This window comes from Camelus ferus, chromosome 2 (genome assembly GCF_009834535.1).
Source record: "Camelus ferus isolate YT-003-E chromosome 2, BCGSAC_Cfer_1.0, whole genome shotgun sequence".
Taxonomy (NCBI): domain Eukaryota; kingdom Metazoa; phylum Chordata; class Mammalia; order Artiodactyla; family Camelidae; genus Camelus; species Camelus ferus.
The window spans coordinates 1,167,557-1,189,477 of NC_045697.1; the positions used below are offsets into that span (position 1 = coordinate 1,167,557).

The 21,921-nt window shown below is 45.5% G+C and overlaps 1 protein-coding gene across 1 annotated transcript in view; it reads right to left on the minus strand.

Annotated features, from left to right (window-relative positions):
- Positions 1 to 21,921, minus strand: part of POLN (DNA polymerase nu) — a 127,556-nt gene that overhangs the window by 53,925 nt on the left and 51,710 nt on the right. The window lies entirely within an intron of this gene.

Genomic DNA, 21,921 nt, shown 5'->3' on the forward strand with positions numbered 1-21,921 from the left:
TCTCCCTTATCATAACTGTGTACAGTAATTCTTTTATCAGGAGCCTGAATTACGACCTTAGCTGCCTTAATGTTCCTAGAGAATATGCTGAGCGCAGGGTTCTGTGGGATCTGTGTCCTTACTTTCCTTTAAACACACACTTTAAGATGGCTATTTGGGGGCCTCCTCTCTAACCGAGACGGCTGCTCTCGGCACTTGGTACTGCTCTCTGGCTCAGTGTTTGCTAGTGGTACCCATTCTACACAATCCCTGCCGGGAAACAGAAGATGAAGGCATACTTCCCAAGTCATTTTATGAGGCCAGTAATATCCTAATAACAAAACCGGACAAAGACATTTCAAGAAAAGAAAACTACAGACCGATGTCCCTCATGAATACAGACACGAAAATCCTAAACAAAATACCAGCAAGTCAAATCCAGCAACAGGACAGTCCCTCACGACCCAGTGGGCTCAGTCCCCCAGTGCCAGCCGTGGCTGGCTCAACATGTGAGAACCATTACTGCCACTCCCCGCACTAACAGGTTAGAGAAGAAGAGTCATTTGATCATCTCAACAGAAAACACATTTGACAGAATTAAATATCCGCTCATGAGAAGAACTCCTTTCAGCAAACCAGGAACAGGAGGGAGCCTCCAACACGGCCAGGAGGGCGGGGGCAAAACCCAAAGCTGCCGTCGTCCTTGACAGCGGAGCAGTCAACGTACTCCCCTTAAAACCAGGGATAGGCAAGGGCGTCCACTGCCAACACTCCTAGTCAGCCCGGACCGGAGGTCCTGGTCAGCTCAACAGGGCAAGAAAAGGCAACAAAAAGCACTCAGTGTGGGGGGAGGGCACAGCGCGGGGGCAGAGCGTGTGCTAGCATGCACGAGGTCCTGGGTTCAGTCCCCAGCACCTCCCCCAAATATAAATAAATCAACGTAGTTACCTCCCTCACAAAACAAACAAACAAAAGACATTAAAAAAAAAAAAGCATGCAGTGCGACGGAAGGAACAGATGGGCCTTGCTCACTGAAGATGTGACTGTACACAGAGGATCCCATGGAAGCTACAAAGACGCTTCCCAGAACTAGTAAGTATGTTGCCCAAAGTATCGACATAAAGTCAATGCACAGAAATCAATTTTACGTCTACGTAGTACCAAAGACTAATCGGACACTGAAAAGAAATAAACAGTGCCATTTATAACAGCACCCCAGGATGTATTTAGGTACAAATCTGTATGTTGAGAACTATAGAATCCTGATCAAAGAAATCAAAGAACCCCTAAATAAACAGAAAGCTTCACTGTGTTCATGGATTAGAATACTCAACATTAAAACGCCAGTGACTCCCAAACTGATCTATAAATTCAGTATAATCCCAATAAAATGCCAGCAGGATTTTTCATAGCTGTTAACAAGCTAACTCTATAATTTACGGATCATAAGTATAAATGTAAAGTGTAAAACTACGACGCTTTTAGACGAAAACTTAAGAGAAAATCGTTGTAATGTTGTGCTAGATACACACCGACCGCACAGCGTGGTCCACGAAAGGAAGCAGCAAAAAGCTGGACTCCATCAAACTTCTTTGCAAATCACAGTGGATTCAAAATATACAAAGAGCCCCAGGAAACCTCAGCAATGGAAGGCACCTCCAGAACGGCGGAGTGAGGAGCTTGCCGACTCACTCCACGAGTCTTACCCTGACGCCAAAGCCAGACACCAAACACAATATCCTTCATAAGCAGACACAAAGGTCCTCAACAAGACACAGGCTCACTGAATCTAGTGACATGCAAAACGGGGCACATGCCGTGACCAAGTGTGGTTTGTCTCCCAAGTGCAAGGCTGGTTTACAATCCAAAAATAACATAAAACATCAGATAGAATAAAGGACAAAAAACACACCATCATCACAGTAGAACATTAAACGAGTTCAACAAAATCCAACACTCATTCATATTAAAACATCTCAGTTAACCAGGAAAAGAAGGGACTTTTCTACACCTAATAAAGAACATCTACAAAATGTACTCTTTTTCATTAATTCTGGTGTCTAAAGCTGTATGAAACAGGATGTGTTCTCTATCCAACAGCATGTCAAACCAGGGTGAGACCAGGCTGTAACTCATGCACCCAGCCGCAAGCTGTTGGCAAGCACATCCTGACACCAGGGTCATCTGGAAACAAGCACACGATTCCTAAAATTACCCCCCCCAACACCTAGAACATGAGTCTTAATGCGAGTTGCTTTACCGACAGAAAAAGGGATAAATAAGGTTCCCACTTGTGTTCAGAAGGCAGTGAAGTGTAAACTGATGATCTTCAGATGATTATTTTTAAATGAACATGAAGGAAGCTTTTAATTAAATGCCATTTTTTGTTTTACAGTATAATAAATAATAGAATGAGAGAAATTTCATTAAATATCTAACTTATTTGGCACACTTTGTTAATTGTGTTCCATAATTTGAACATTTTAAGGAAAGTTAAAATGTTTTTCCCTCCCCCATTGCCGACAGGTACCAGACCACCCCCCGGGGGCTCCCACTGATCTCAAATGCTCTTCTTCTCTGTTCCCCGCCGGCCATTCTGTCCACAGTGACCGGCTGAGGCAGGAATGACAGCTTTGGCATCTGACTAGGGCAGAGACCCTCCACCGTGAGTGCTGTCTCACTGTCAAGCTGCAGGGATAGAAGAGGACGGGCAGTCCCTGTAAGGCAGCCCCACACAGCCAGGTAAGAGTGCTGCGCACTCCCTGGAGGCTAGAGGAACTAAAGTCGCTGAATGAGAAAAAAAATTTCAACCAGAAATGCATTTATGAAGTGTCCCAAATATGTCTAGAGAGAAGAGTTATTAAAATTAAATAAATCAGCTGTTTAATGTAGAACCAGAACATTTTGATGTAGAGCACCAAAAACATCTATGGAATCTTCTATTATACTGAGTGTTTTCTTCAATAAAAATAACCTTTTTATGTTGTAAGAGTTTCACTGAAAAGTTAGGAATTTGGCACAGGGAGTCCCCACATGCCCCTCACCCAGTTTCCCATATTGCGAGCATCTCCTGTTTCTAGGGCGTTTTGACACAACTAAGACACCAACGTCGATACATTATTGTTAACTCCATACTTTATTTGGACTTCACCAATGTTCACCTGATGTCCTTTTTCTGCTCCAAGACCCCAGCCAGGACACCACATCACACTCAGTCATATGTGTCCTTAGGCTCCTCTTGGCTGTGGCAGCGTCTCAGATTTTCATGTCTTTTATGACCTTGTTTTGAGGAGTATTGGTCAGGCAGATTATCCCTCCACTGGGATTTGCTTGCTGTTTTTCTCATGGTTAGACTGGGATTATGGGCTTTGAGAGGAAGACCGCAGCGGGACAGACAGGCCACCTGACCCTCCTTGGTGATCCTGGCTCTCCTCTCCTTTAAAATTTTTTGGTATCGTTCACAGAACATTGTATTAGTTTTACACGTACAATGTAACGATTTGATATTGCAAAATGATCACCACAAAAAGTCCAGTTGACATCTGTCACCATACTTACTTTTTCTTGTGATAATTTTCAAGATCCACTTTCCTAGCTACTTTCAAATATGCAACACAGTATTATTAAGTATAGCCACCATGTAGTACATTACACCTCCATGACTGATTCCTTTCATAACTGGAAATTTGCACCGTTTGACCCCTTCACCCATCCCCCACCTCCCATCCACCTTGTCAGGCAACCACTAACCTGTTCTCTATATGCATGAGGTCATTTTTTTTTAAGATTCCACATGTAAGTGAGATCATACGTTATTTATCCTTTTCTGTCATACCTATTTCACTCAGCATAATGCCCCCAAGGTCCATCCATGTCATAAATGGCAAGACTTCGTTCTTTTTCCATAACTGCATAATATGTATAATATTTTATCCATTTTCTTTATCCATTCATCCATCAGTGGACATTTAGGTTGTCTCCATGTCATGACCATTGTAAATAATGCCACGATGAATGTGGGGTGCGCATATCTTTTCAAATTAATGTTTACATTTTCTTCAGATAAGTACCCAGTGGAGTTGCTGGATCATACGGTAGCTCTGTTTTCAGGTTTTTGAGGAGCCTCCATACTGGCTTCCACAGTGGCTGCACCAGTTTCCACGCCCAGCAACAGTGTGTGCGGGCTCCCTCTCCTCCACACCCTCTCCGGGATTTGTTGTTTCCTGCCTTTTTGGTAACAGCCATTCTAACAGGTGAGAGGTGGTATCTCCTGGTGGTTTTGGTCTGCACTTCTTTGATGATTTATTGACATTGAGCATCTTTTCAGGTACCTGTTGCCCATCAGTATGTCTTCTTTTGAAAAATGTGCACTCAGACCTTCTGCCCATTTTTCAAATTGGTTTGTTTACTATAGAGTTGTATGAGTTCTTTGCATATTTTGGATATTAACTCCTTATCAAATATACGATCTGCAGATACCTGCCCCATTTGGCAAGTTGCCTCTGCATGTTGTTAATGGTTCCTCTGCTGCACAGAAGCTTATTAGCTTCATGTGGTCCCGCTTGTTTATTTCTGCTTTTGTTGCCTTTGCTTTTGGTGTCAGATCCAAAAACTCATCACGAAGACCGGGGTCACGGAGTTGCCGCTGATGCCTCCTTCGAAGCATTCTGTGGCTTCAAGACTTGCGCTCGAGACTTTCGCCCACTCTGAGCTGACTGTGTGTGTGTGTGGAGGGGGGCAAGCATCCAGTTTCACTCTTCTGCGTGCTGCTGGCCAGTCTGCCCAGCTCCATTTAGTGAAGAGACTGCTGTCCTTTCCCCATCGTATATTCTTGTACATACATCTGTTGTAGATTAATCGACTATATACACTTGGGTTTATTTCTGGGCTCTCTATTCTGTTCCATTGATCTATGTGTCTGTTTTTATGCTAGCACCATATTATTTTGATTACTATAGGTTTGTAATATAGTTTAAAATCAGGGCAAGTGATGCCTCCAGCTTCATTCTTCTTCATCAAGATTGCTTTGGCTATTTGGGGTCTTTTGTTGTTCCACACAAATTTTAGGATTGTTTATTTCTGTGAAAAACGTCATTGGAATTTTGATAAAGATTGCATTGATTTATAGATTGATTTGGGTAGTATGGATATTGTAACAATATTAATTCTTCCAATCCATGAGCACGGAATCTCTTTCCATTTATTTGTGTCATCTTCAGTTTCTTTCATTAAAGTCTTAGTTTTCAGTGTATAGTTCTTTTACCTCCTTGGTTGAATTTATTCCTAGCTGTTTTACTCCTTTTGATGCAATTGTAAATGGGATTATTTTCTTAATTTCTTATTCTGATAGTTTGTTATTAGTGTACAGAAACACAACAGATTTTTATATCGATTTTGTATCCTGCAACTTTATTGAATTCACTTATTAATTCTAAAAGTTTTTCCAATGGAGTCTTCAGGATTTTCTACATATAGCAGCATGACATTTGCAAATTGTGACAGTTTTACTTCTCCCTTCCCAATTTAGATGACTTTTATTTCTTTTTCTTGCCTAACTGCTCCGGCCAGGACTTGCAGTACTATGTTGAATAAAATTGGTGAGAGTGGGCATCCTTGTCTTGTTCCTAGCCACAGAGGAAAAACATTCAGCTTTTCACCACTGAGTATGATGTCAGCTGTGGGCCTGTCACTGTGTGACCTTTATTATGTTGAGGTATGTTCCCTCTACACTCGCTTTGCTGAGTTTTTATCATAAATGGATACTGACCTCCTTTTTTTAAAATAAAATTTTAATTTTCAAATAGTTTTAGATTTAGAGATAAATTGTGAAGACAGCAGAGTGCCAATACACCCCTCCCCCAGTTCTCCCACCTTATTAACATCCTACATTAGTACAGTTCATTGGCCACAGTTAATGAGCCTAGTACTGACACGTTATTATCAACTAGAGCCACACGTGACTCACATTTCCTCAGTATTTCCCCGATGTCCGCTTTCTGTTCCGGGACCCCACACAGCATTTAATCATCACGGCCCCTAACTCCTCTGGGCTGTGACGGGTTCTCAGACCTTCCTTGTTTCTGACGACTTTGACAGTTTTGAGGAGTGCTGGTCAGGTACTTTGTAGAATGTCCCTCACCTGGGGTTTGCCTGATGTCTTTCTCACGATTAGACTGGGGACACGGGCGTTGGGGAGGAGGGCTGGAGAGGTAAAGTGTCCGTGTCACCACATCACAATAGCACGGTTCCTGCCAGCAGACGGTTCTCCACTTCCGACGCTGCCCTTGACAGCCCGGCTGAGGTGTGCTTGCTCAGGTCCTCCACCGTAAAGCTACTTCTCCCTCCTCCTTCCATGTGGCACTCTTGGGAAGACGTCACGATGCACAGCCCACTCAGCCTGGGGAGCTGTGCCCCACCTCCTTGAGGGCGAGCACCTACGTAGGTTAACTCCAAGGGGGATTCATCCACTTTCGGAAGGCCAGGATTCGGTCTGAGTTCACTTTGCACTGCTCTCCTTCCCAGGACTGCAGGCGCAGAGGCACTTAATAAACATTGGGTGGATGGATGCAGCAGAAATCAGGAATTAAGTTAAAATGGCAATTTACACATGTGCATTCAATTTGTGATTACTGATATGATTTGGATGACCCCCATCTCACTCATGCAGCAAACACTCCTTTTTAAGCACTTGGCACGTGCTGGCACTGCTGGAAGTAGGGACCCCATCGATTTAACAGCTTTGCAAGTGTATGAAACAACCTCACTGGGGAAAGTTGCTAGGGGGCTGTGGGGAAAAGTTGCTGATGGGAAATGACTGGATTCTGGAGGGCAGAAGGCAGAAGGCAGAAGGCAGAAAACAGTGCACAGAGTCACCGTGCTCTAGTTTATAAAGCTGTTTTCCACAGCGGCCCGGGGGAACCTTCCTGAAACCACTGTACACGTGCACTGAAGATGAACAACTGAGTAGGTAATGGGGGATGGGGGAAGCCAGGCTTCTCATGTTGAGACAGGGAGGAGGCCAGAATGGTCCACGTGGAGACGGACTGCAGACGGAGACCTCAGGATGGGCTCCTGTTTACCTTCACACAGATGCAGATGGTTACATATAGAAACATTCATAGACACGTGTGCATACACAGGTTAGTGTACACACACATCCCCCCACTCTGTCAGCTGAGAGGACCTGGGAGCAATCACGCCCAGGCCCCATAGCAAAGAGCACACCTGGCACTCAGGTCTTGGCCTCTCACACTGTCTCCAGTAAAAGCAACCAGGGCTCCTTGAGATATGGCTGATTCTAGGGCGGGGGCAGGAAATATACGATGAGCCTGGAGCATCTGCAGTGCCGGAGGGTAAGGAAGTGACACACACACACACACACGCACACACGCACACTGAAGAGGTGCGGTCAAAGGAGGAGCCGGCTGAGAGAGCCCCCACTAGCCAACGCTGGAATAATCTGAACAACAAATACTGCCGGGTCGGATAGAGTAAATATCCATGAGATCGTGCGACGTAAATAAGTGACTGGATAAATAAATAAAACTCTTGTCTAGTTTGGGAGACATACCCCTAAATGACACATGCCAGGTTCAAGTGAACAATACTGAGAGAGCCACAGGGAAGTTCCACGGGTGCGCTGTGGGGGAGTAGAGGGAAGTCAGACACGGCAAACCTCCAGGAAGCAAGGGGACAGGAAGCAGTCTCAGAGCCATGTCATCTTCTTTTGTCATTGTCCTTCGGGGCCCATCCCTCAAGGACTTTATGGAAACGGGGGTGGGCCCACACCACGCTCTCCACGGATCACACCTTTCCCATTTCTCTGTGAACGTCTGCTCATGTACGTGGGTTCCTGTCCACAATGTACAGGAAAGGCTTCTGCACGTGTTACCATGGCAAAATCCTTAACCAGAAAAAGCCCCGTCTCTGCAGCCTCGTGCACAAGAGAACACTCATGCATGTGTCCGCCTGGGTGAGCCGTGAATGCCCACGCGTGTGTGTGATCAAAGACCAAGGGCCATCAGAGTGACTGTGGTGGGGATGTGACAACCAGTGAAGAGCCGTCCCATGGGGTGACAGTCTGAATGTGGTGAAGCCCGTGGGCAGTGCCCAGCACCCTGGGCACAGACGGAAGCCTGGTAGTCACAGCCCAAGACGGCATCCAAGGCAGACGTGACTCTAGCGAACGGACGCTGTCCAAGACCAAAACCAGACACAGCGCACAGGAAGAGCTGTCCGTTTCTGAGGAGGAAGCAGAAGGAAACGATAGCGACTTGTAGGTGTCACTCTGGCAGGAGGGCTGGACTCCCCGTTAACCTCCTCAGGTGAGGGCTGACACCAAGTGGTGAAACGGATGTTTCTCCATGCAAAAGCAGCAGTCAGTGCACCCAACGCGCGGGAGTCAGTCGTTACTGACACGGCATCAGCAGTCCCCTCGCGCGGCCCCTCAGTGGAAACGTGGGCCTCCCAGTCCATGAGTCTCCTGGACCCTCCAGAGTGGGCCGCAGGGTGGGCACCCAGCCCCGGGACCGCGCATCAGAGCACTGCTCTGAAACCACCCCAAACTGTAGGAACTGAAAGCACAGTGGACACGACACTCTCCGCTAGGGTACATTCACATGTCTGAAGGCCGCTCCCAAGTCCTCCGTGTGGCAAGCACAGCCAGGCCCCAGCTGCCCTGGGCGCCCTCCCAGCCCCCGTCAACGGCTATGCGCAGTCCGAGGCACCCGTGAGAGGCAGGAGTGACAGAGACCTGGCACTCTCCAAGCAGGCTTTCCTGGTGACTCTGGCACGTTTAGAAAAATAGGAGGCGGATCTAGAAAAATTGAGCGCCAGCCGCCGTCACCTCACACACAGCAGAAGGCAGAGGCGACGCTTCAAGTGTATGCCCTGGCATTTGTTTAAGTGTCAGTAGTTGTAAGTGAAGGCGCCAAGCAGGGAACAGTCGTAACTGGGCAAAAGGAGGCTGCACCTGCGGGGCCCCTCACCCCGCCTCCCTGCTCAGGCACTGCGTGGCCTGGGTATCCTTGTCAGTCCAGTGATCAGTCACCTTCAGTTTGGCCGAAGTTTCCAAACTGGAGGTGCCACACCGAGGAGGCAGCCGATTGCAGGCACCGTGACGGTAGCCCTGTCTTCACTGTGTGCCCTTGGAACCCCGGGAATGAAGCCCAACAGCAGGAGTAACCCAGCAAGGCACCCTGCCGTCCTCCGCCTCATCTCTACGGGACGGCAGCTCCAGTGTCTCCCGAGCACTGTGCGGGCACCACAGGCTGTTGGGAATAAATGAACAAACTGCGCTCTGCCAGGACGAAGCCTCTGAGGGCGGGCCCGCCTGTGGTGTCACCCCTGTGTCCTCAGCACCTGTGACCCTTCCTAGCACGCAGGAGCAATCCACAAATACTAGTTGAGAGAATGAAACGAAAAAGAAATAATTTTCACAATAACCCAGGCATTAACCATTTCATGGATGAGACGGTGAGACTTCCACAAGCTAAGTGACTTGCTGGAGTCGCAGCGCTAGGAAACGAGCTGGGACCCGCTCTCAGGTCTGCCTAAACTCAGGGATCGGCTGCCTCCAGAGCGCTGTTGGTGCCAGATGTTTCCTGAAATCATGATTCTCAAGAGTACAAGAGAAAACCAAACCTCCGCAGCAGAGACGTGGACAGGACAGCTGGCACAGAGAGTGCAGCACCCCACGCATGTGCCCACGGCGGCGCCAGCGCGGGGCCGGCGCACCGCACTTTGCCTGGCCGCGGGCCCCGCGGGGGCTCGGGCGGCCTCGGCGTGTGCCATGGCCCCCTCTCCCGGCTGCGTCTCCCCCGGACAGCTGCGTGGCCCCTTCCTTCTCCCCATTAACGCTTTTGTTCAGTTGTCACCTCTCCCATCAGTCCCTCTCTGTCCCCCTTGGGAACACTGCCTTCCCCGACTCTACACTTTCCACAGCATTTATCACCCTCCACATCACAACTAACCTAGCACATCTGTTGTCTGTCTTGTGCCCTCCAGCCCCCCAGGCTCCATGAGGGCAGAGGTTCTGGTCCATTCAGCAGCAGCTCCTTGAGCGGCCAAGTACACAGACGTGCTCAGTGAGCGTCTGTGGGATGAGTGAGGAGCGGCAGGATGTGGGGCTGGAGGAGGCGGTGGCGGCACGAGTCCAGGCCCTGAGAGCCCAGGCAGAGGCCTCAGGCTGGCACCTGAGAGGTTCTCAGGCTGCTGTGCAGGACGTGGAGCAAACTAGAGCGGAAACTGGGAGGCGAGAGAAGGGCAGTGGAGGGCAGAGGACAGCAGCAGGCAGACCCCACAGGACCTGGCGGTCAGCTGGGCATGGCAGAGTCCTGCCTGAGGGACCGGGCAGCTGAGGGAGGGAAATGTGACTTTTTCACAGAGAGGCCTGAAGGAGAGCGGAGTGTAGAGAGCCGTGAGGGCTGAGAGCTTGCACGCTGGTGGGGAGCTGCTGGGGAAGGAGGCAGGAGCAGCGAGGAGTGGGGAGCTGAGAGCTGGGAGGGGAACAGGGCCCCAGGGTGGCCCACCCGGAGAAGAGGGAGACAGATGCGAGGGGCCACGCCAAGCCGGGAAGAGGGGCAGAACTAGTCAGCGGCAGACAGCACGCCAGCAGGCTGACGGTGTGGCCGAAGTGGGGGCGCAAGGCAGCGCACAGGGCCCGGACCAGAGAGCGCGGGAGCCTCTGCCAAGCAGGGAAGGAGGCTGGGCCCAGTGGGGCCAAGGGTGCGCCGCCGGCCAGCATGGCTGCGGGGAACAGGCTCCTCTCCCTCCCGCTCTTTGGCCCTGGTGGTCGGTCAGCTGCAGGTCACAACCAGTGCTTTCAAAGGTGTCACTGAATAAGACAAAAAGGAGCAGTGTGCATTGGTCAGAGTGGTGCCCGCTCCCAGCCTCCTCCAAGTGCCGGCGTCCCCGTAGCAAGGCGATGCAGGGGACGTGCTGGAACGCTCCGCTTCACACTGTGGAGAGAGCCATGGGGACTGACGGGGCCGCACGTTTTATTCTATATAGAAACAATAAAGTAATAAAGCACTAACATAACAAAGTATAGAGACTTAAAAATCCCATTTGGGTTTCAAATAGAGGTGCAGATTTAGTGATAATTATCCGATTTATGAAAATCTTGCTTAATCAATATTTTGATAGACACGTAAATGATACCACATAGGGGATATTCAGCAGCAAAGCAGAAGAAGCCACACACGAATAATGTAGAGACCATGGCTAGAGTAACTCAAATTAGCTACCGTTAACATTTATGTGGGACTACCATTTACCGGTGAAAATAGGGCTTAAATATTGGACCAGGAAAGCAAGGCCTCTTCATTTGGTGGTGTAGTCTGAGCCCTGAGACAAATTTCCTAAGAACCTTAACCAAATGACAACTTAAGGGCAGCTCGCACACTGGAAGACAGAATAGAACATTTGCTGTCAGAACAAAAAAGACAGGTAACAAATAGCCCTTACTTTTTTTAGTGCATTCAGAGGGACATTGGTTAAATTAAACTTATCCTATGCAGCAGGTTTAAAATGTGTAACCCTTATTTCTGCTGATAGCAGGAAAAATACCATAATCTTGCCACTTGTGAAGGACACTGGCTGTTTCGGGCCATGAGGCATCTTCTTTCCCTTTTTCCTTAGAAAATGGCACTCCGGTTTTCATTAGGGCCCTCCCGTCTTTACATCAGCCAGCAGAGCCCATCTTCTGGCCACAGTGACTAGTTCAAGGATGGCCTGTGGCTGCTCCCGACAGAGGTGTAAGGAGATGCTTGCTGAGGGCGTCTGCAAAAGAGGTTTCCTCCTTTCATGAAAGCTACATGGAGAGACGTTGTTCATCCCCACTGAAGGGAAACTCATTAGGTATTGCTAAAACCTACTGGGATGCCTAGGAAGAGAAGCTGAGAAAGGGGGGACAGAAGCTGGACCTGCCAGTACAACTTTGACTGCCAGATCAAACCTTGCCTGAAGCTAGCCCTTCCTTAGACTTCTAAATCAGGTATGCTGAGAAAGACTAATTGTTTAGATCAATGTAGTCTGATTCTCTGTTACATGCAGCTGGAAGTGTTTGAATGAGTCAGCAGATTAGAGGTGTTTTAATCACCAGTTTGGACTCTTGGGGAAAAGCAATTAGTCGGTGTGGGACTCACGGTCCTCAAAGCCCAGCTGCTCTCCCCTCTCAGTCTTACTTCTCCACTCGTGCTGCTCCTGCCTCAGGTGGTATCTGTGGGGAGGAGCCTACATACCCCACAGCATCAGGATGATGGGTCCCATGTCAACAGCTTGTGGCCAACCGCCCTTGCTGCTCCTGCCGGTGACGCCTGCTAGCACACCAGGGCCAGCATCCGACGGCCCCTCGTCTGCCGACTGGGTCCTGGCCTTGGCCCTGCCTGGCATGGCTAGTCTGTGGGAAACTCAGACGTCTCCTACATGTAGACTGTGGGACTGTCCACCTCATAGCTCCCTCTGTGGCCCAGCCGGAACCAGACAAACGTGGTGGTCCTGCACTTCCCACCAGAGGACCACAGAACCAAGGACCATGGGAACTCATGCCCCTTGGGGCCCATGGAGACTGGGCAGGAGAAAGCCGCCCCAGGCTCCTTGCCTCAACACCCATGCCCTGTCTTGGCTTAGAGCTCCTGGAAAGGACTGCCTCCTCCCAGGCTTCTAGGCTAGAAGCCCAGCCTCACCGCCGTGTGTTACAGGCCACGGGGGTCTAGTCCCCTCCTCTGGCTGCTCCCCAGGGGGTTGGGCCAGAGCCCTTTGAGAGATGCTCGTGCCTCTTCCTCTCAGCACTTCCTCCAAGCCCACAGGAGCTCTCCAGCCTTCCTGTGAAGTGGACCTGCCCCACAGTGTATCTTGCATGCCTTACATTATAAACTTCATAAGGCAAAACTCTGAAAATACAAGTCTCTGAGTCTTGATATTTAAAGAGAAGCTTCTGAAATTAGAAAAATAAATAAAACCTGGAACGCTTTTTGATCTTCATTTCTGATACTTCCCTCGTTTCTGCTGTGCCCTTTCGCAAGTTCTGTGTTGGAAGCCAGAGCTGAACAGAGACTTCTTTATTCTCAGCTGTATCCCCCCCTCCCTCAAAGAAACAGAGGCCTTAGCCCCAAAGAGCAGGCAGTTTCGAAGAAGCAAGAGGTGCTGGGAATGAGATACAAAGCAGACAGTGTTTTGAAACCATCCCTGTGCAACTAAGTATTTTGTCTGTTAGAACTGCCAATAAGAAGGCGACCCTTCCAGGAAGACGGCGTGGACACACTCTCCCTATTCCTCCCGCTGGTACACTAAACGCCCTGACCACTGTGCATAAAGCACCTGTGAGACGGCTCTGACGGCGGGGAGAACGAGGCAGACTGGCTAGGGCCCACAGGACCCGGCTTCCTTTGCTTCATACGTCTCAGATTGGATGCTGGAGAAGCCAGTAACATGGACAGGCCAATGGCCACCGACAAAAAAAAAAAGCCCCAGCAAAGGCCTGCTCTCTCCAGCCAAAGGACAGGACAGGGCCAAACCAGCAAGACAGAGAACTTCCACACAAGGGCAGTACCACTTTGGTCAAACACTACAGGAAAAAACCCGCGGCTGAGTTTAGCAAGTTTAGCATTCTTGCTAAAGTCCCTCTTCGTAATTTTCCATCCACTGATCCTCTTCCCCTCCCCATTGGCTGTAAATCCCCAGCTGTCTTTGCTGTATTTGAAGTTGCATTTGCCCTCTCTCCCCTACTGCAATAATCTTGAATAAACTCTTCCTTGTCTGTTTAGCTCTGGTGCAATTTTTCTTTGACAAAATACAACATATCAAAATTTGTGGAAAACAGCTAAAACGGTGCTGAGAGGGAAATTTTACAGCACTAAAAATGCATAATGAGAAAAAAGGAAAGGCCTAAAAGCAATGATCTAAGAGCCCACCTGAGAACCTAGAAAAAGAAAAGCAAAATAAACCCAAAGCAAACAGAAAGGAAATAATAAAAACAAAAAAGAATAAAACTGAAAACAGAGAAAAACCAATGAAACAAACATCTAGTTCACTGAAATAGCCGATAATATTGACAAAACTCTAGCTAGAAAAAAGGGGACAAGTTCCCAGTGTTGGAACGCAACAGGGAAGGTCACTCCAGACCCTGTGGACATCAGGGGCACGGGAACGCTGGTGAACAACTGCATGTATGTCAACCTCTCAACTCAGACGAAGTGGACCAAGTCCTCAAAAAGTACAATCAGAATCGCCCAGTATGAAACACACAGTAAGAACAAGCCTATAAAATGTTAAGAAAATTGAACTCATGATTTTAGAAGTCTCCAAAAAGAAATCATCACATCCAGATGACTTTATTAACAAATTCTGCCAAATAGTTAAAGAAGAATTAATAACAATTCCACACAGCATCTTCCAGAAAATGCATGAGGAAGGATCACTTCCCATGAGACTAGTATTATCCAGATACCAAACCAGATGAAAACAGATCCATATCCCTCATGAATAAACACACAAAAATCCTTTTAAAATACCAGCACATAGAATTCAGCATATATTAAAAAAAATATATGACCCAGCAATTGCACTCCTAAGGACTTATCCTAGAGAATGAAGACTTCAGTTCACACAAAAACTGTACATGAATGTTTACAGCAGCCTTATTTATAATAACCCCAAGCTGGAAACAACTCAGATGCCCTTCAAAACTGCATTGCCACACATACCTAAGAGCTCCAAGTGGCAGTAAATTGCCCAAGGGGAACTTAATATCTTTTTTCAAAATATAAGGTATTTTAAATATACTCTTTTGAAAAAACAATTTTTCTCAAAATTATAAAAAGAATTTTCTATAAAATATATATCTGCTGTTCAAAATATTAAGAAGACTCTTAACTAGAAGAATTCATTCTTTGTATTCTTCAAAATACTACAGTGTTATGAAAAATGCTAATTCATCATACACACAAGCTCCAAATAATTAATATTTACACTGCTGGAGGAAATTTTTTTACCTAATGAATACAAGTGGCAAGAACTAATGCTGTATAATTTTTCCTAAATGTTCCCCTCTGATAATATACAAGCTGTATATAGCACTCGATAACTAAGATTTAAGTCCCCAATTTTATTCATTCCTTTAAGAACATTTAGCGACTACCTGTCATATGGTAGACACCACTCATTTCTGGGATAAAATGCTGAGGCGACTCAAGGAATCAACAGTAGAAGGAGGCAGTCACCAGAGCAAGGGAGTAAGTGATGTCACAGGTTGAGTAGAAGATGCTCTGGGAATGCACACCTGTAATGAAACTGTCGCCAATTAAGATCATGTGAGACTAGACAAATGGGCTACGGGCACAGAACTGAGAGCCTAGAAACACCCATGCCTTTATCAAAGTTCATATCTCGCAGATGCATTCCAAATTATTTTAAGTTACTCAAAACTGTTATAAGTTATCATTGGAATAATATATATGAAAAGCATTAAAACGTAATGATAGAGATTTGGGATAGAAGGGAGAAGTAATTTGGGAGGAACACACTTGGGAAAGGATAAATGGGGGCTTTAAATGTATCCAAGCAAGCTTTTAAGCAGATGATGGATACACAGTATGTTCATTATATTGGCTCCATACATAGAGGAAAAGAGGCATCTGATCGACTTTGGGCGTGGGAAGATGAGGTGGGGCTTCCTGCTGGACACGTTTCCTGAGTAGAGACCAGGAGACCGGGTGGTAATCAGGTGAAGGAGGATGTGCTCAGGGACCTAGGGCAGCAGGTGGGTGAAGGAGGATGTGTCCAGGGACCTAGGGCAGCAGGCGGGTGAAGGAGGATGTGTCCAGGGACCTAGGGCAGCAGGCGGGTGAAGGAGGATGTGTCCAGGGACCTAGGGCAGCAGGCGGGTGAAGGAGGATGTGCCCAGGGACCTAGGGCAGCAGGCGTCTAAAGAGTTGAGAAGAGCAACGGCTCGAGGACAAAGGAAAGAATGAGGGTCCAGGAGTCACAAATCACAGCAGAGCATCACCCACAACCTGTCAAACATCATCTAGCTCCAACTCAAATGCCAAAAAGCTAGTACAAACATGCTAGCAAAATGCTGTGCGTAGAAAACTAAAGGAAATAAAGACTCACAGAGGAACCAAAGCAAAAATCCAGCTAAATAATGATCAGATTTTAACACTTCCAATCAATATATTTTTTAAATATAACATAAAAAAAATTTTTTTTAATGTTAACCTAGAAGAATAATCGGGCAGGACTCTGGACACTAAAGAATTCATTAAAATTACAATGTGAAAGGTCAGATATTTTGAATTACAAAATGTTGATAAAGTCTGAGCCAGTATCGCAAATGGCACTGCAGTGAATGAAGGTATTAACAAAAACTGGCCTTGTTGATGGAGAAACATTAGAAGGGACATCTAAAGCCACACCTGATAAGGAGGTATCAGACAACGGAGAAATGCTAAGAATGCAGCTCCCGGCAAGTGCAACAAGAGCCAAGACCCCCAGCACCTTCCCAGGAGAAAGTCTTGGTAAAAAACACGGCAGTTATAAGAGGGACATACAAAACAAGGAGTGACAGGCACAAACTCTGCAGTATCTGAGTCAGGGCGCGAGGAGAGTTCAGGTGAACCTAAGGCCTCAGGGCCACGCGGGCCTGGGATGACAGCGCGCCACAGTCTGGCACGGGGAAGGGTTTGGCCCCACTGTCAACATGCTGCGATCCCGATGATGACCCCAAACCAGACGGCTCTGAGACACTGGAAGACAGCTCGAGAGGGGATCACACGTCCAGGTTTCACTTGATAAAACCTTGGCGCCTACCGCGTCCCAGGTGCAAAGCCAGGCCAGGAGAGGCGTCAATGAGCCGGAAGGAAAGGCCCTCGTCCTCGTGAAGCTCACAACTCAGCGAGGCAAAGAGAAGTAAACAGGCAGTTGAAACACAATGTAGTAAACATCACCGTAGGGGAAGTACAGGGAATATCCAGGAGGGACACTGGACGGAGGCTCTGATAAAGCAAAGACTGGCTAACAATCTAGCCAATGCTAAGAGAACACAAAGAATGCGAGGTTTTAGACGGATTAAGAAGTATGAGGTGGGAGCTTTATTTCCACCAGTTGAAAAGGAAGTGCCCTCACCCTAGCAGTGAGGGAAAGACAGGCAATATATAAGATCCTCACTCCCCTGAACCCAGGGGAGTGAGTGCCCAGCAGAGAACTGGCCAGTGCGGGGCGTGAGGACTCTGCCAGAGGCTGGGAAGGCGCCACGGAAGGGACAAGAAAACAGCACACGGCACTCACCCGGGGCCGGGCAGCTCTGGCCCCGCCGGCCGTCCTCAGAGAACGCATAGCTCAAGAGCAGCAGGTAGAATGCTCAGAGGGCCTTTCCTCAGGGGTGGGGAAGAGTTAGTTTTGGATGAAGCACTTCTCTGGACCCGCATAACAAATCATAACAGCAAGACCAGAAAGGGACAAACTGTTTCCAAGGAACTTAAGTCATCCCAGAACAAAGCTCAGGAGTATTTACGTGAACGCAAAAAGGTCCATCACCCAACCGTGTAAAACCCACAGTCTCTAGCACCCAGACGAAGATGACTGCACGTGCAAAGCAGCAGGAAAACGGACTCATGGTGAGGATAACCGTCTACGGGAGCAGACCTGTAGTGGGCACAGGTGCTGAGGTTACAGACGAGGACTTTAAAACAGTCCTCCACTTGGATCCAGTATGTTAAACATTACGGAGAGACACGGATGGCATAAAAAAGATCCAAGGTGAATTTCTAGAAGCGAAAACTAATGTTTGATATGAAAAGACACTCAGTGGGATTAACAACAGATCGGACAAGAAAAAAGAAAAGATTAGTTAACTACAAGATACACTAACAGAAACTATCCAAATTGAAACAGGAAAAAAAATCCTAGGACAAGGAGAAAAATGAGTCTCAGTGAGCTATGGGACAAACACAGGTGACCTAATGTACGTAACCGTAAGTGGAGTTCCCAAAGGAGAGGCGACACAAGGAGGAACACAAAAAGTATGTGAATGAATACTTGCCAGTAACTTTCCAAATGTGATTGAAACTATAAACCCACAGATCAAGAAACTCAAACATAGAAACAAAAAAATTATGCCAAGGTACATCATAATCAAATTTCTCAAAAGTAAGAAAGTGCTTAAGAGAAAAAGCTTTATAGCCTGATTAAAAAAAAAAAAGACACAGATAGAGAAATGAAGATAACGGTGACAGTAGATTTCTTATCAGAAACAGTGTGAGAAGAGGGTAAAGTAACACCTTCAAATACTGAGGGAAAAAACTTCAACTGAGAATTTTATACCTCACAAAAATACCATTTGAAAACAAAAGGGAAAGAAAGACTTTTTCAGGCCTACAGAAGCTGGAAGAATTCATCAACAGCAGACCCACACTGTAAGAAGTGTTGAGAGGTTTCCTTTAGGCAGAAGGAAAGTGACGCCAAACAGAAACCTGGATGTAGACAAGCAGGGAGGAGCCCTGCAACTTTACACGGGTAAACATTCAAGGTTTCTCTTGTTATTTACATCTGTTTAAGAGATGTGGACTATTTAAGCAAAACTAAATACATTGCGGAGTTTGTAACTGAAGTATAAAGTAAAATAAAAGACGATAATAACATAAAAGCCAGGAGAACAGAAACGGAACATTATTGGAAGCTTCTGTACTGTGTGTGGAATGACAGGACTACTGAAGAGAGACTGTGAACTAAAGATGTCCACTGTAAACCCTAAACTAGCCACTAAGACAACAGAACAAAGTGTTACAGCCAATATATCAAAAGAGAGAAAAGAGAATCATTAAAAACTGAATCCAAAAGCAGGCAGAAAAAGAGGCAAAGGGGAACAAAGAACAACTGGGATAGATACAAAGCAAACAGCAAGATCACAGACAAACCTGATCGTATAAGTACTCACATTACACTGTGGACTGGACTGAACGTCCCAAGTGAAAGGCCGATACCAGAATGAATAAAAAAGCAAGACCAACTTCCTACAGTAAATGCACTTTACATATAATGAGAACAGTTGTTTAAAATTACAAGGATGGGAAAATGCCACGCTAACACTAGCTGAGAGAAAACTGCAGTGGCTATCTTAACATTAATATTAAATCATATTTTTATTATTTTTGCAATTATCTCCATCCTGGATGCCTGAACCACAGTTACTCCATTTTGATTTTTAAGTGCATTCTTTCCTCTAGGTTAAAACAGATGTACAACGCATGTTTGACAGGCCATAAGACAGGCTGTCCATTGACATCAGGAAAGAAGAAAGATTTCAAATCAATAAACTCAGCTTCGATTGGATTACCACAGTCTGTTCATTCTTATTTTGTAGTTGGCTTTATTCCTTTGATATCTATGTAAGTTTAAAAAGCTAAAGCTCTAATGTGTTCTTAGAAACAGTAATTAGTATACATATGTAAACTAAAACAAACATGCTATATAGTGTATATATGTATTTACATGCAATATAATGTGTATGTGCAGTTGAACTGCAATAATTCTACCCAATAAAACTGAAAAAGGAGAAAAAAAAAATAAACTCAGTTTCCACCTTAAGAAATTAGACAAGGGAGAGCAAATTAAGCACAAAGTAAGCATAAGGAAGAAAATGAGAAACATCAAATCACAAATCAATGAAATGAAAAACAAAGACAACAGGGAAAATCAATGCAACCAAAACCTGACCATGGGGAAATAAGTGAAGACACCAATTACTAACATCAGGGATGAGAGAGGCCACATCACTACAGATTTTACAGATAGCAAAAGAATAAGGGAATATTATAGATTACTTTATACCAATGAGTCCAACAGTTTAGATGAAATGAACAAATTCCCTGAAAGACACAAACGACCAAGGCTCCCTGAAGAAGAAACAGATCACACAAATAACGCCGTATCAATGAAAGAAATTGAACTTGTAGCTAAATACCTTCCCGCCTAAAACCTCCAGGCCCAGACGATTTCACTAGTAAGTTCCACCAAATAGCTTTACATAAATTCTTCCAGAAATTGAAGGGGAGGGAATACCTCCCAATTCACTATCTGAGGTTGGCATTATCTAAGTCTGGTCTATGATACCAAGAGCAAACAAAGACATTACAATAAAATAAAAAATAAAAAAAAACTACTAACCAATATACATCATTAAAATAGATGCAAAGACTCTAAACAAAATTTTAGAAAATTTAATCCAACAACATATAAAAAGGATAATACAGCAATACCAAATGGGCTTTATTCCAAGAATGAAGTGTTGGCTTAACAATTGAAAATCTATCAATACAATTCACCATATAATAAATTAAAAAAGAAAAACCAATTAGACAGAATTTAGAGTAAAAAAGAAACCCTTACATTTATGGTGAACTTATTTTTGACAAAAGTGCTAAGGCATTTAAATGAGGGGAAAGGATGGTCTTGGCAACAAATGGTGCTGGAAAAATTGACTATCGATTCACAAAAACATGAATTCAGACATTTGCTTCAAGCCATATAAAAAAATCAGTTAAAAATGGAACATAGATCTAAAAGTAAAACCAGAAACTATAAAACTTCTAGAAGAAAATGGGATGAAATCTTTGCGTCCTTGGTTTAGGCAAAGATTTCTGAGACTCAACATCAAAAAACACGATCCATGTAAGAACACACTGACAAATCAGTATCTGTTAAAATTTAAGACTCCTGCTCTTTAAAAGATGGTGTTTAAAGAACGAAAAGACACACCGCAGACTTGAAGGAAATATTTGCAAAGTATGTACCTGAGAAAGGACTTGTATCTAGAATATGTAAAGAACTCTCAAAACTCTGTGATAAGAAAAAAAAACCCTAAAAATGTGCACGAGATTTGATTAGATGCTCCATTAAACAAGAAAAATGAATGCAAATAAGCACGTGGGAAGATGCCCAACATCACCAGCCCTTAGGGCAATGCAGTCAGAGCCAAGTGAGACACCTATCAGAACGGCTAAGGTGGAAAAGACTGGCTGTACCAAGTGCTGGTGGGGATGTGAAGCAGGTGGGACTCTCAGGTGCTGCTGGCACGAACGGCAAGTGGCACAATCACTTTGGAAAACAGTTTCCCAGTTTCTTAAAAATTGAAACATACACATCTACCATTTGACCCAACTGCTCCACTCCCTGGTACTTAGAGAGAGAAAAGAAGTGGTACATCCACATAAGGACTGTGCACGGCTGTGCGCAGCAATAACCCTAAGTGGAGACGGCGCAAACTCTGAGCCACAAGTGATTGTAAGTATCTTTCTTTCTTATGGGTGAGTTGTGTTCCGTTATGTGTATATATGCTGCATCTCCAATATCTATTCAACTATCGATGTGCACTTGGGGCGCTTCCGTATCTTGGCAATCATAAATAATGTTGCTGTTAATAGCAGGGTGTATGTATCTTTCTGAATTAATTCTTATTTTGTGGTTGGCTTTATTCCTTTGATAACTATGTAAGTTTAAAAGCTAAAGCTGTAAACATTCTTAGAAACAATGAGCAGTACATACAAGTAAGTTAAAAACTATACGTGCATTAAAAAAAATGATCTATCAAGCCATGAAAGATATGGAAGAAACTTAAAAGACATTATTAAATGAAAGAAGCCAGTCTGAAAAGGCTACAAACTGTACAATTCCAACCAAAGGACATTCTGGAAAAGGCACAGCTACAGAAACCATAAAAAGATCATGGTTTCCAGGGGTTTGGGGAGAGGGAGGGAGGGAGGAATGAACAGATGGAGCACAAGGGATTTTTAGGGCAATGAAATTATTCCATATGATACCATAGTGGTGGCTACATGTCATCATGCGTTTGTCAAAACCCGCAGAATGTACAACACCAAGAGTGAACCCTCATGTAAACTGTGGACTTTGGTTGATAATAATGTGCCCATATTGATTCATCGATGG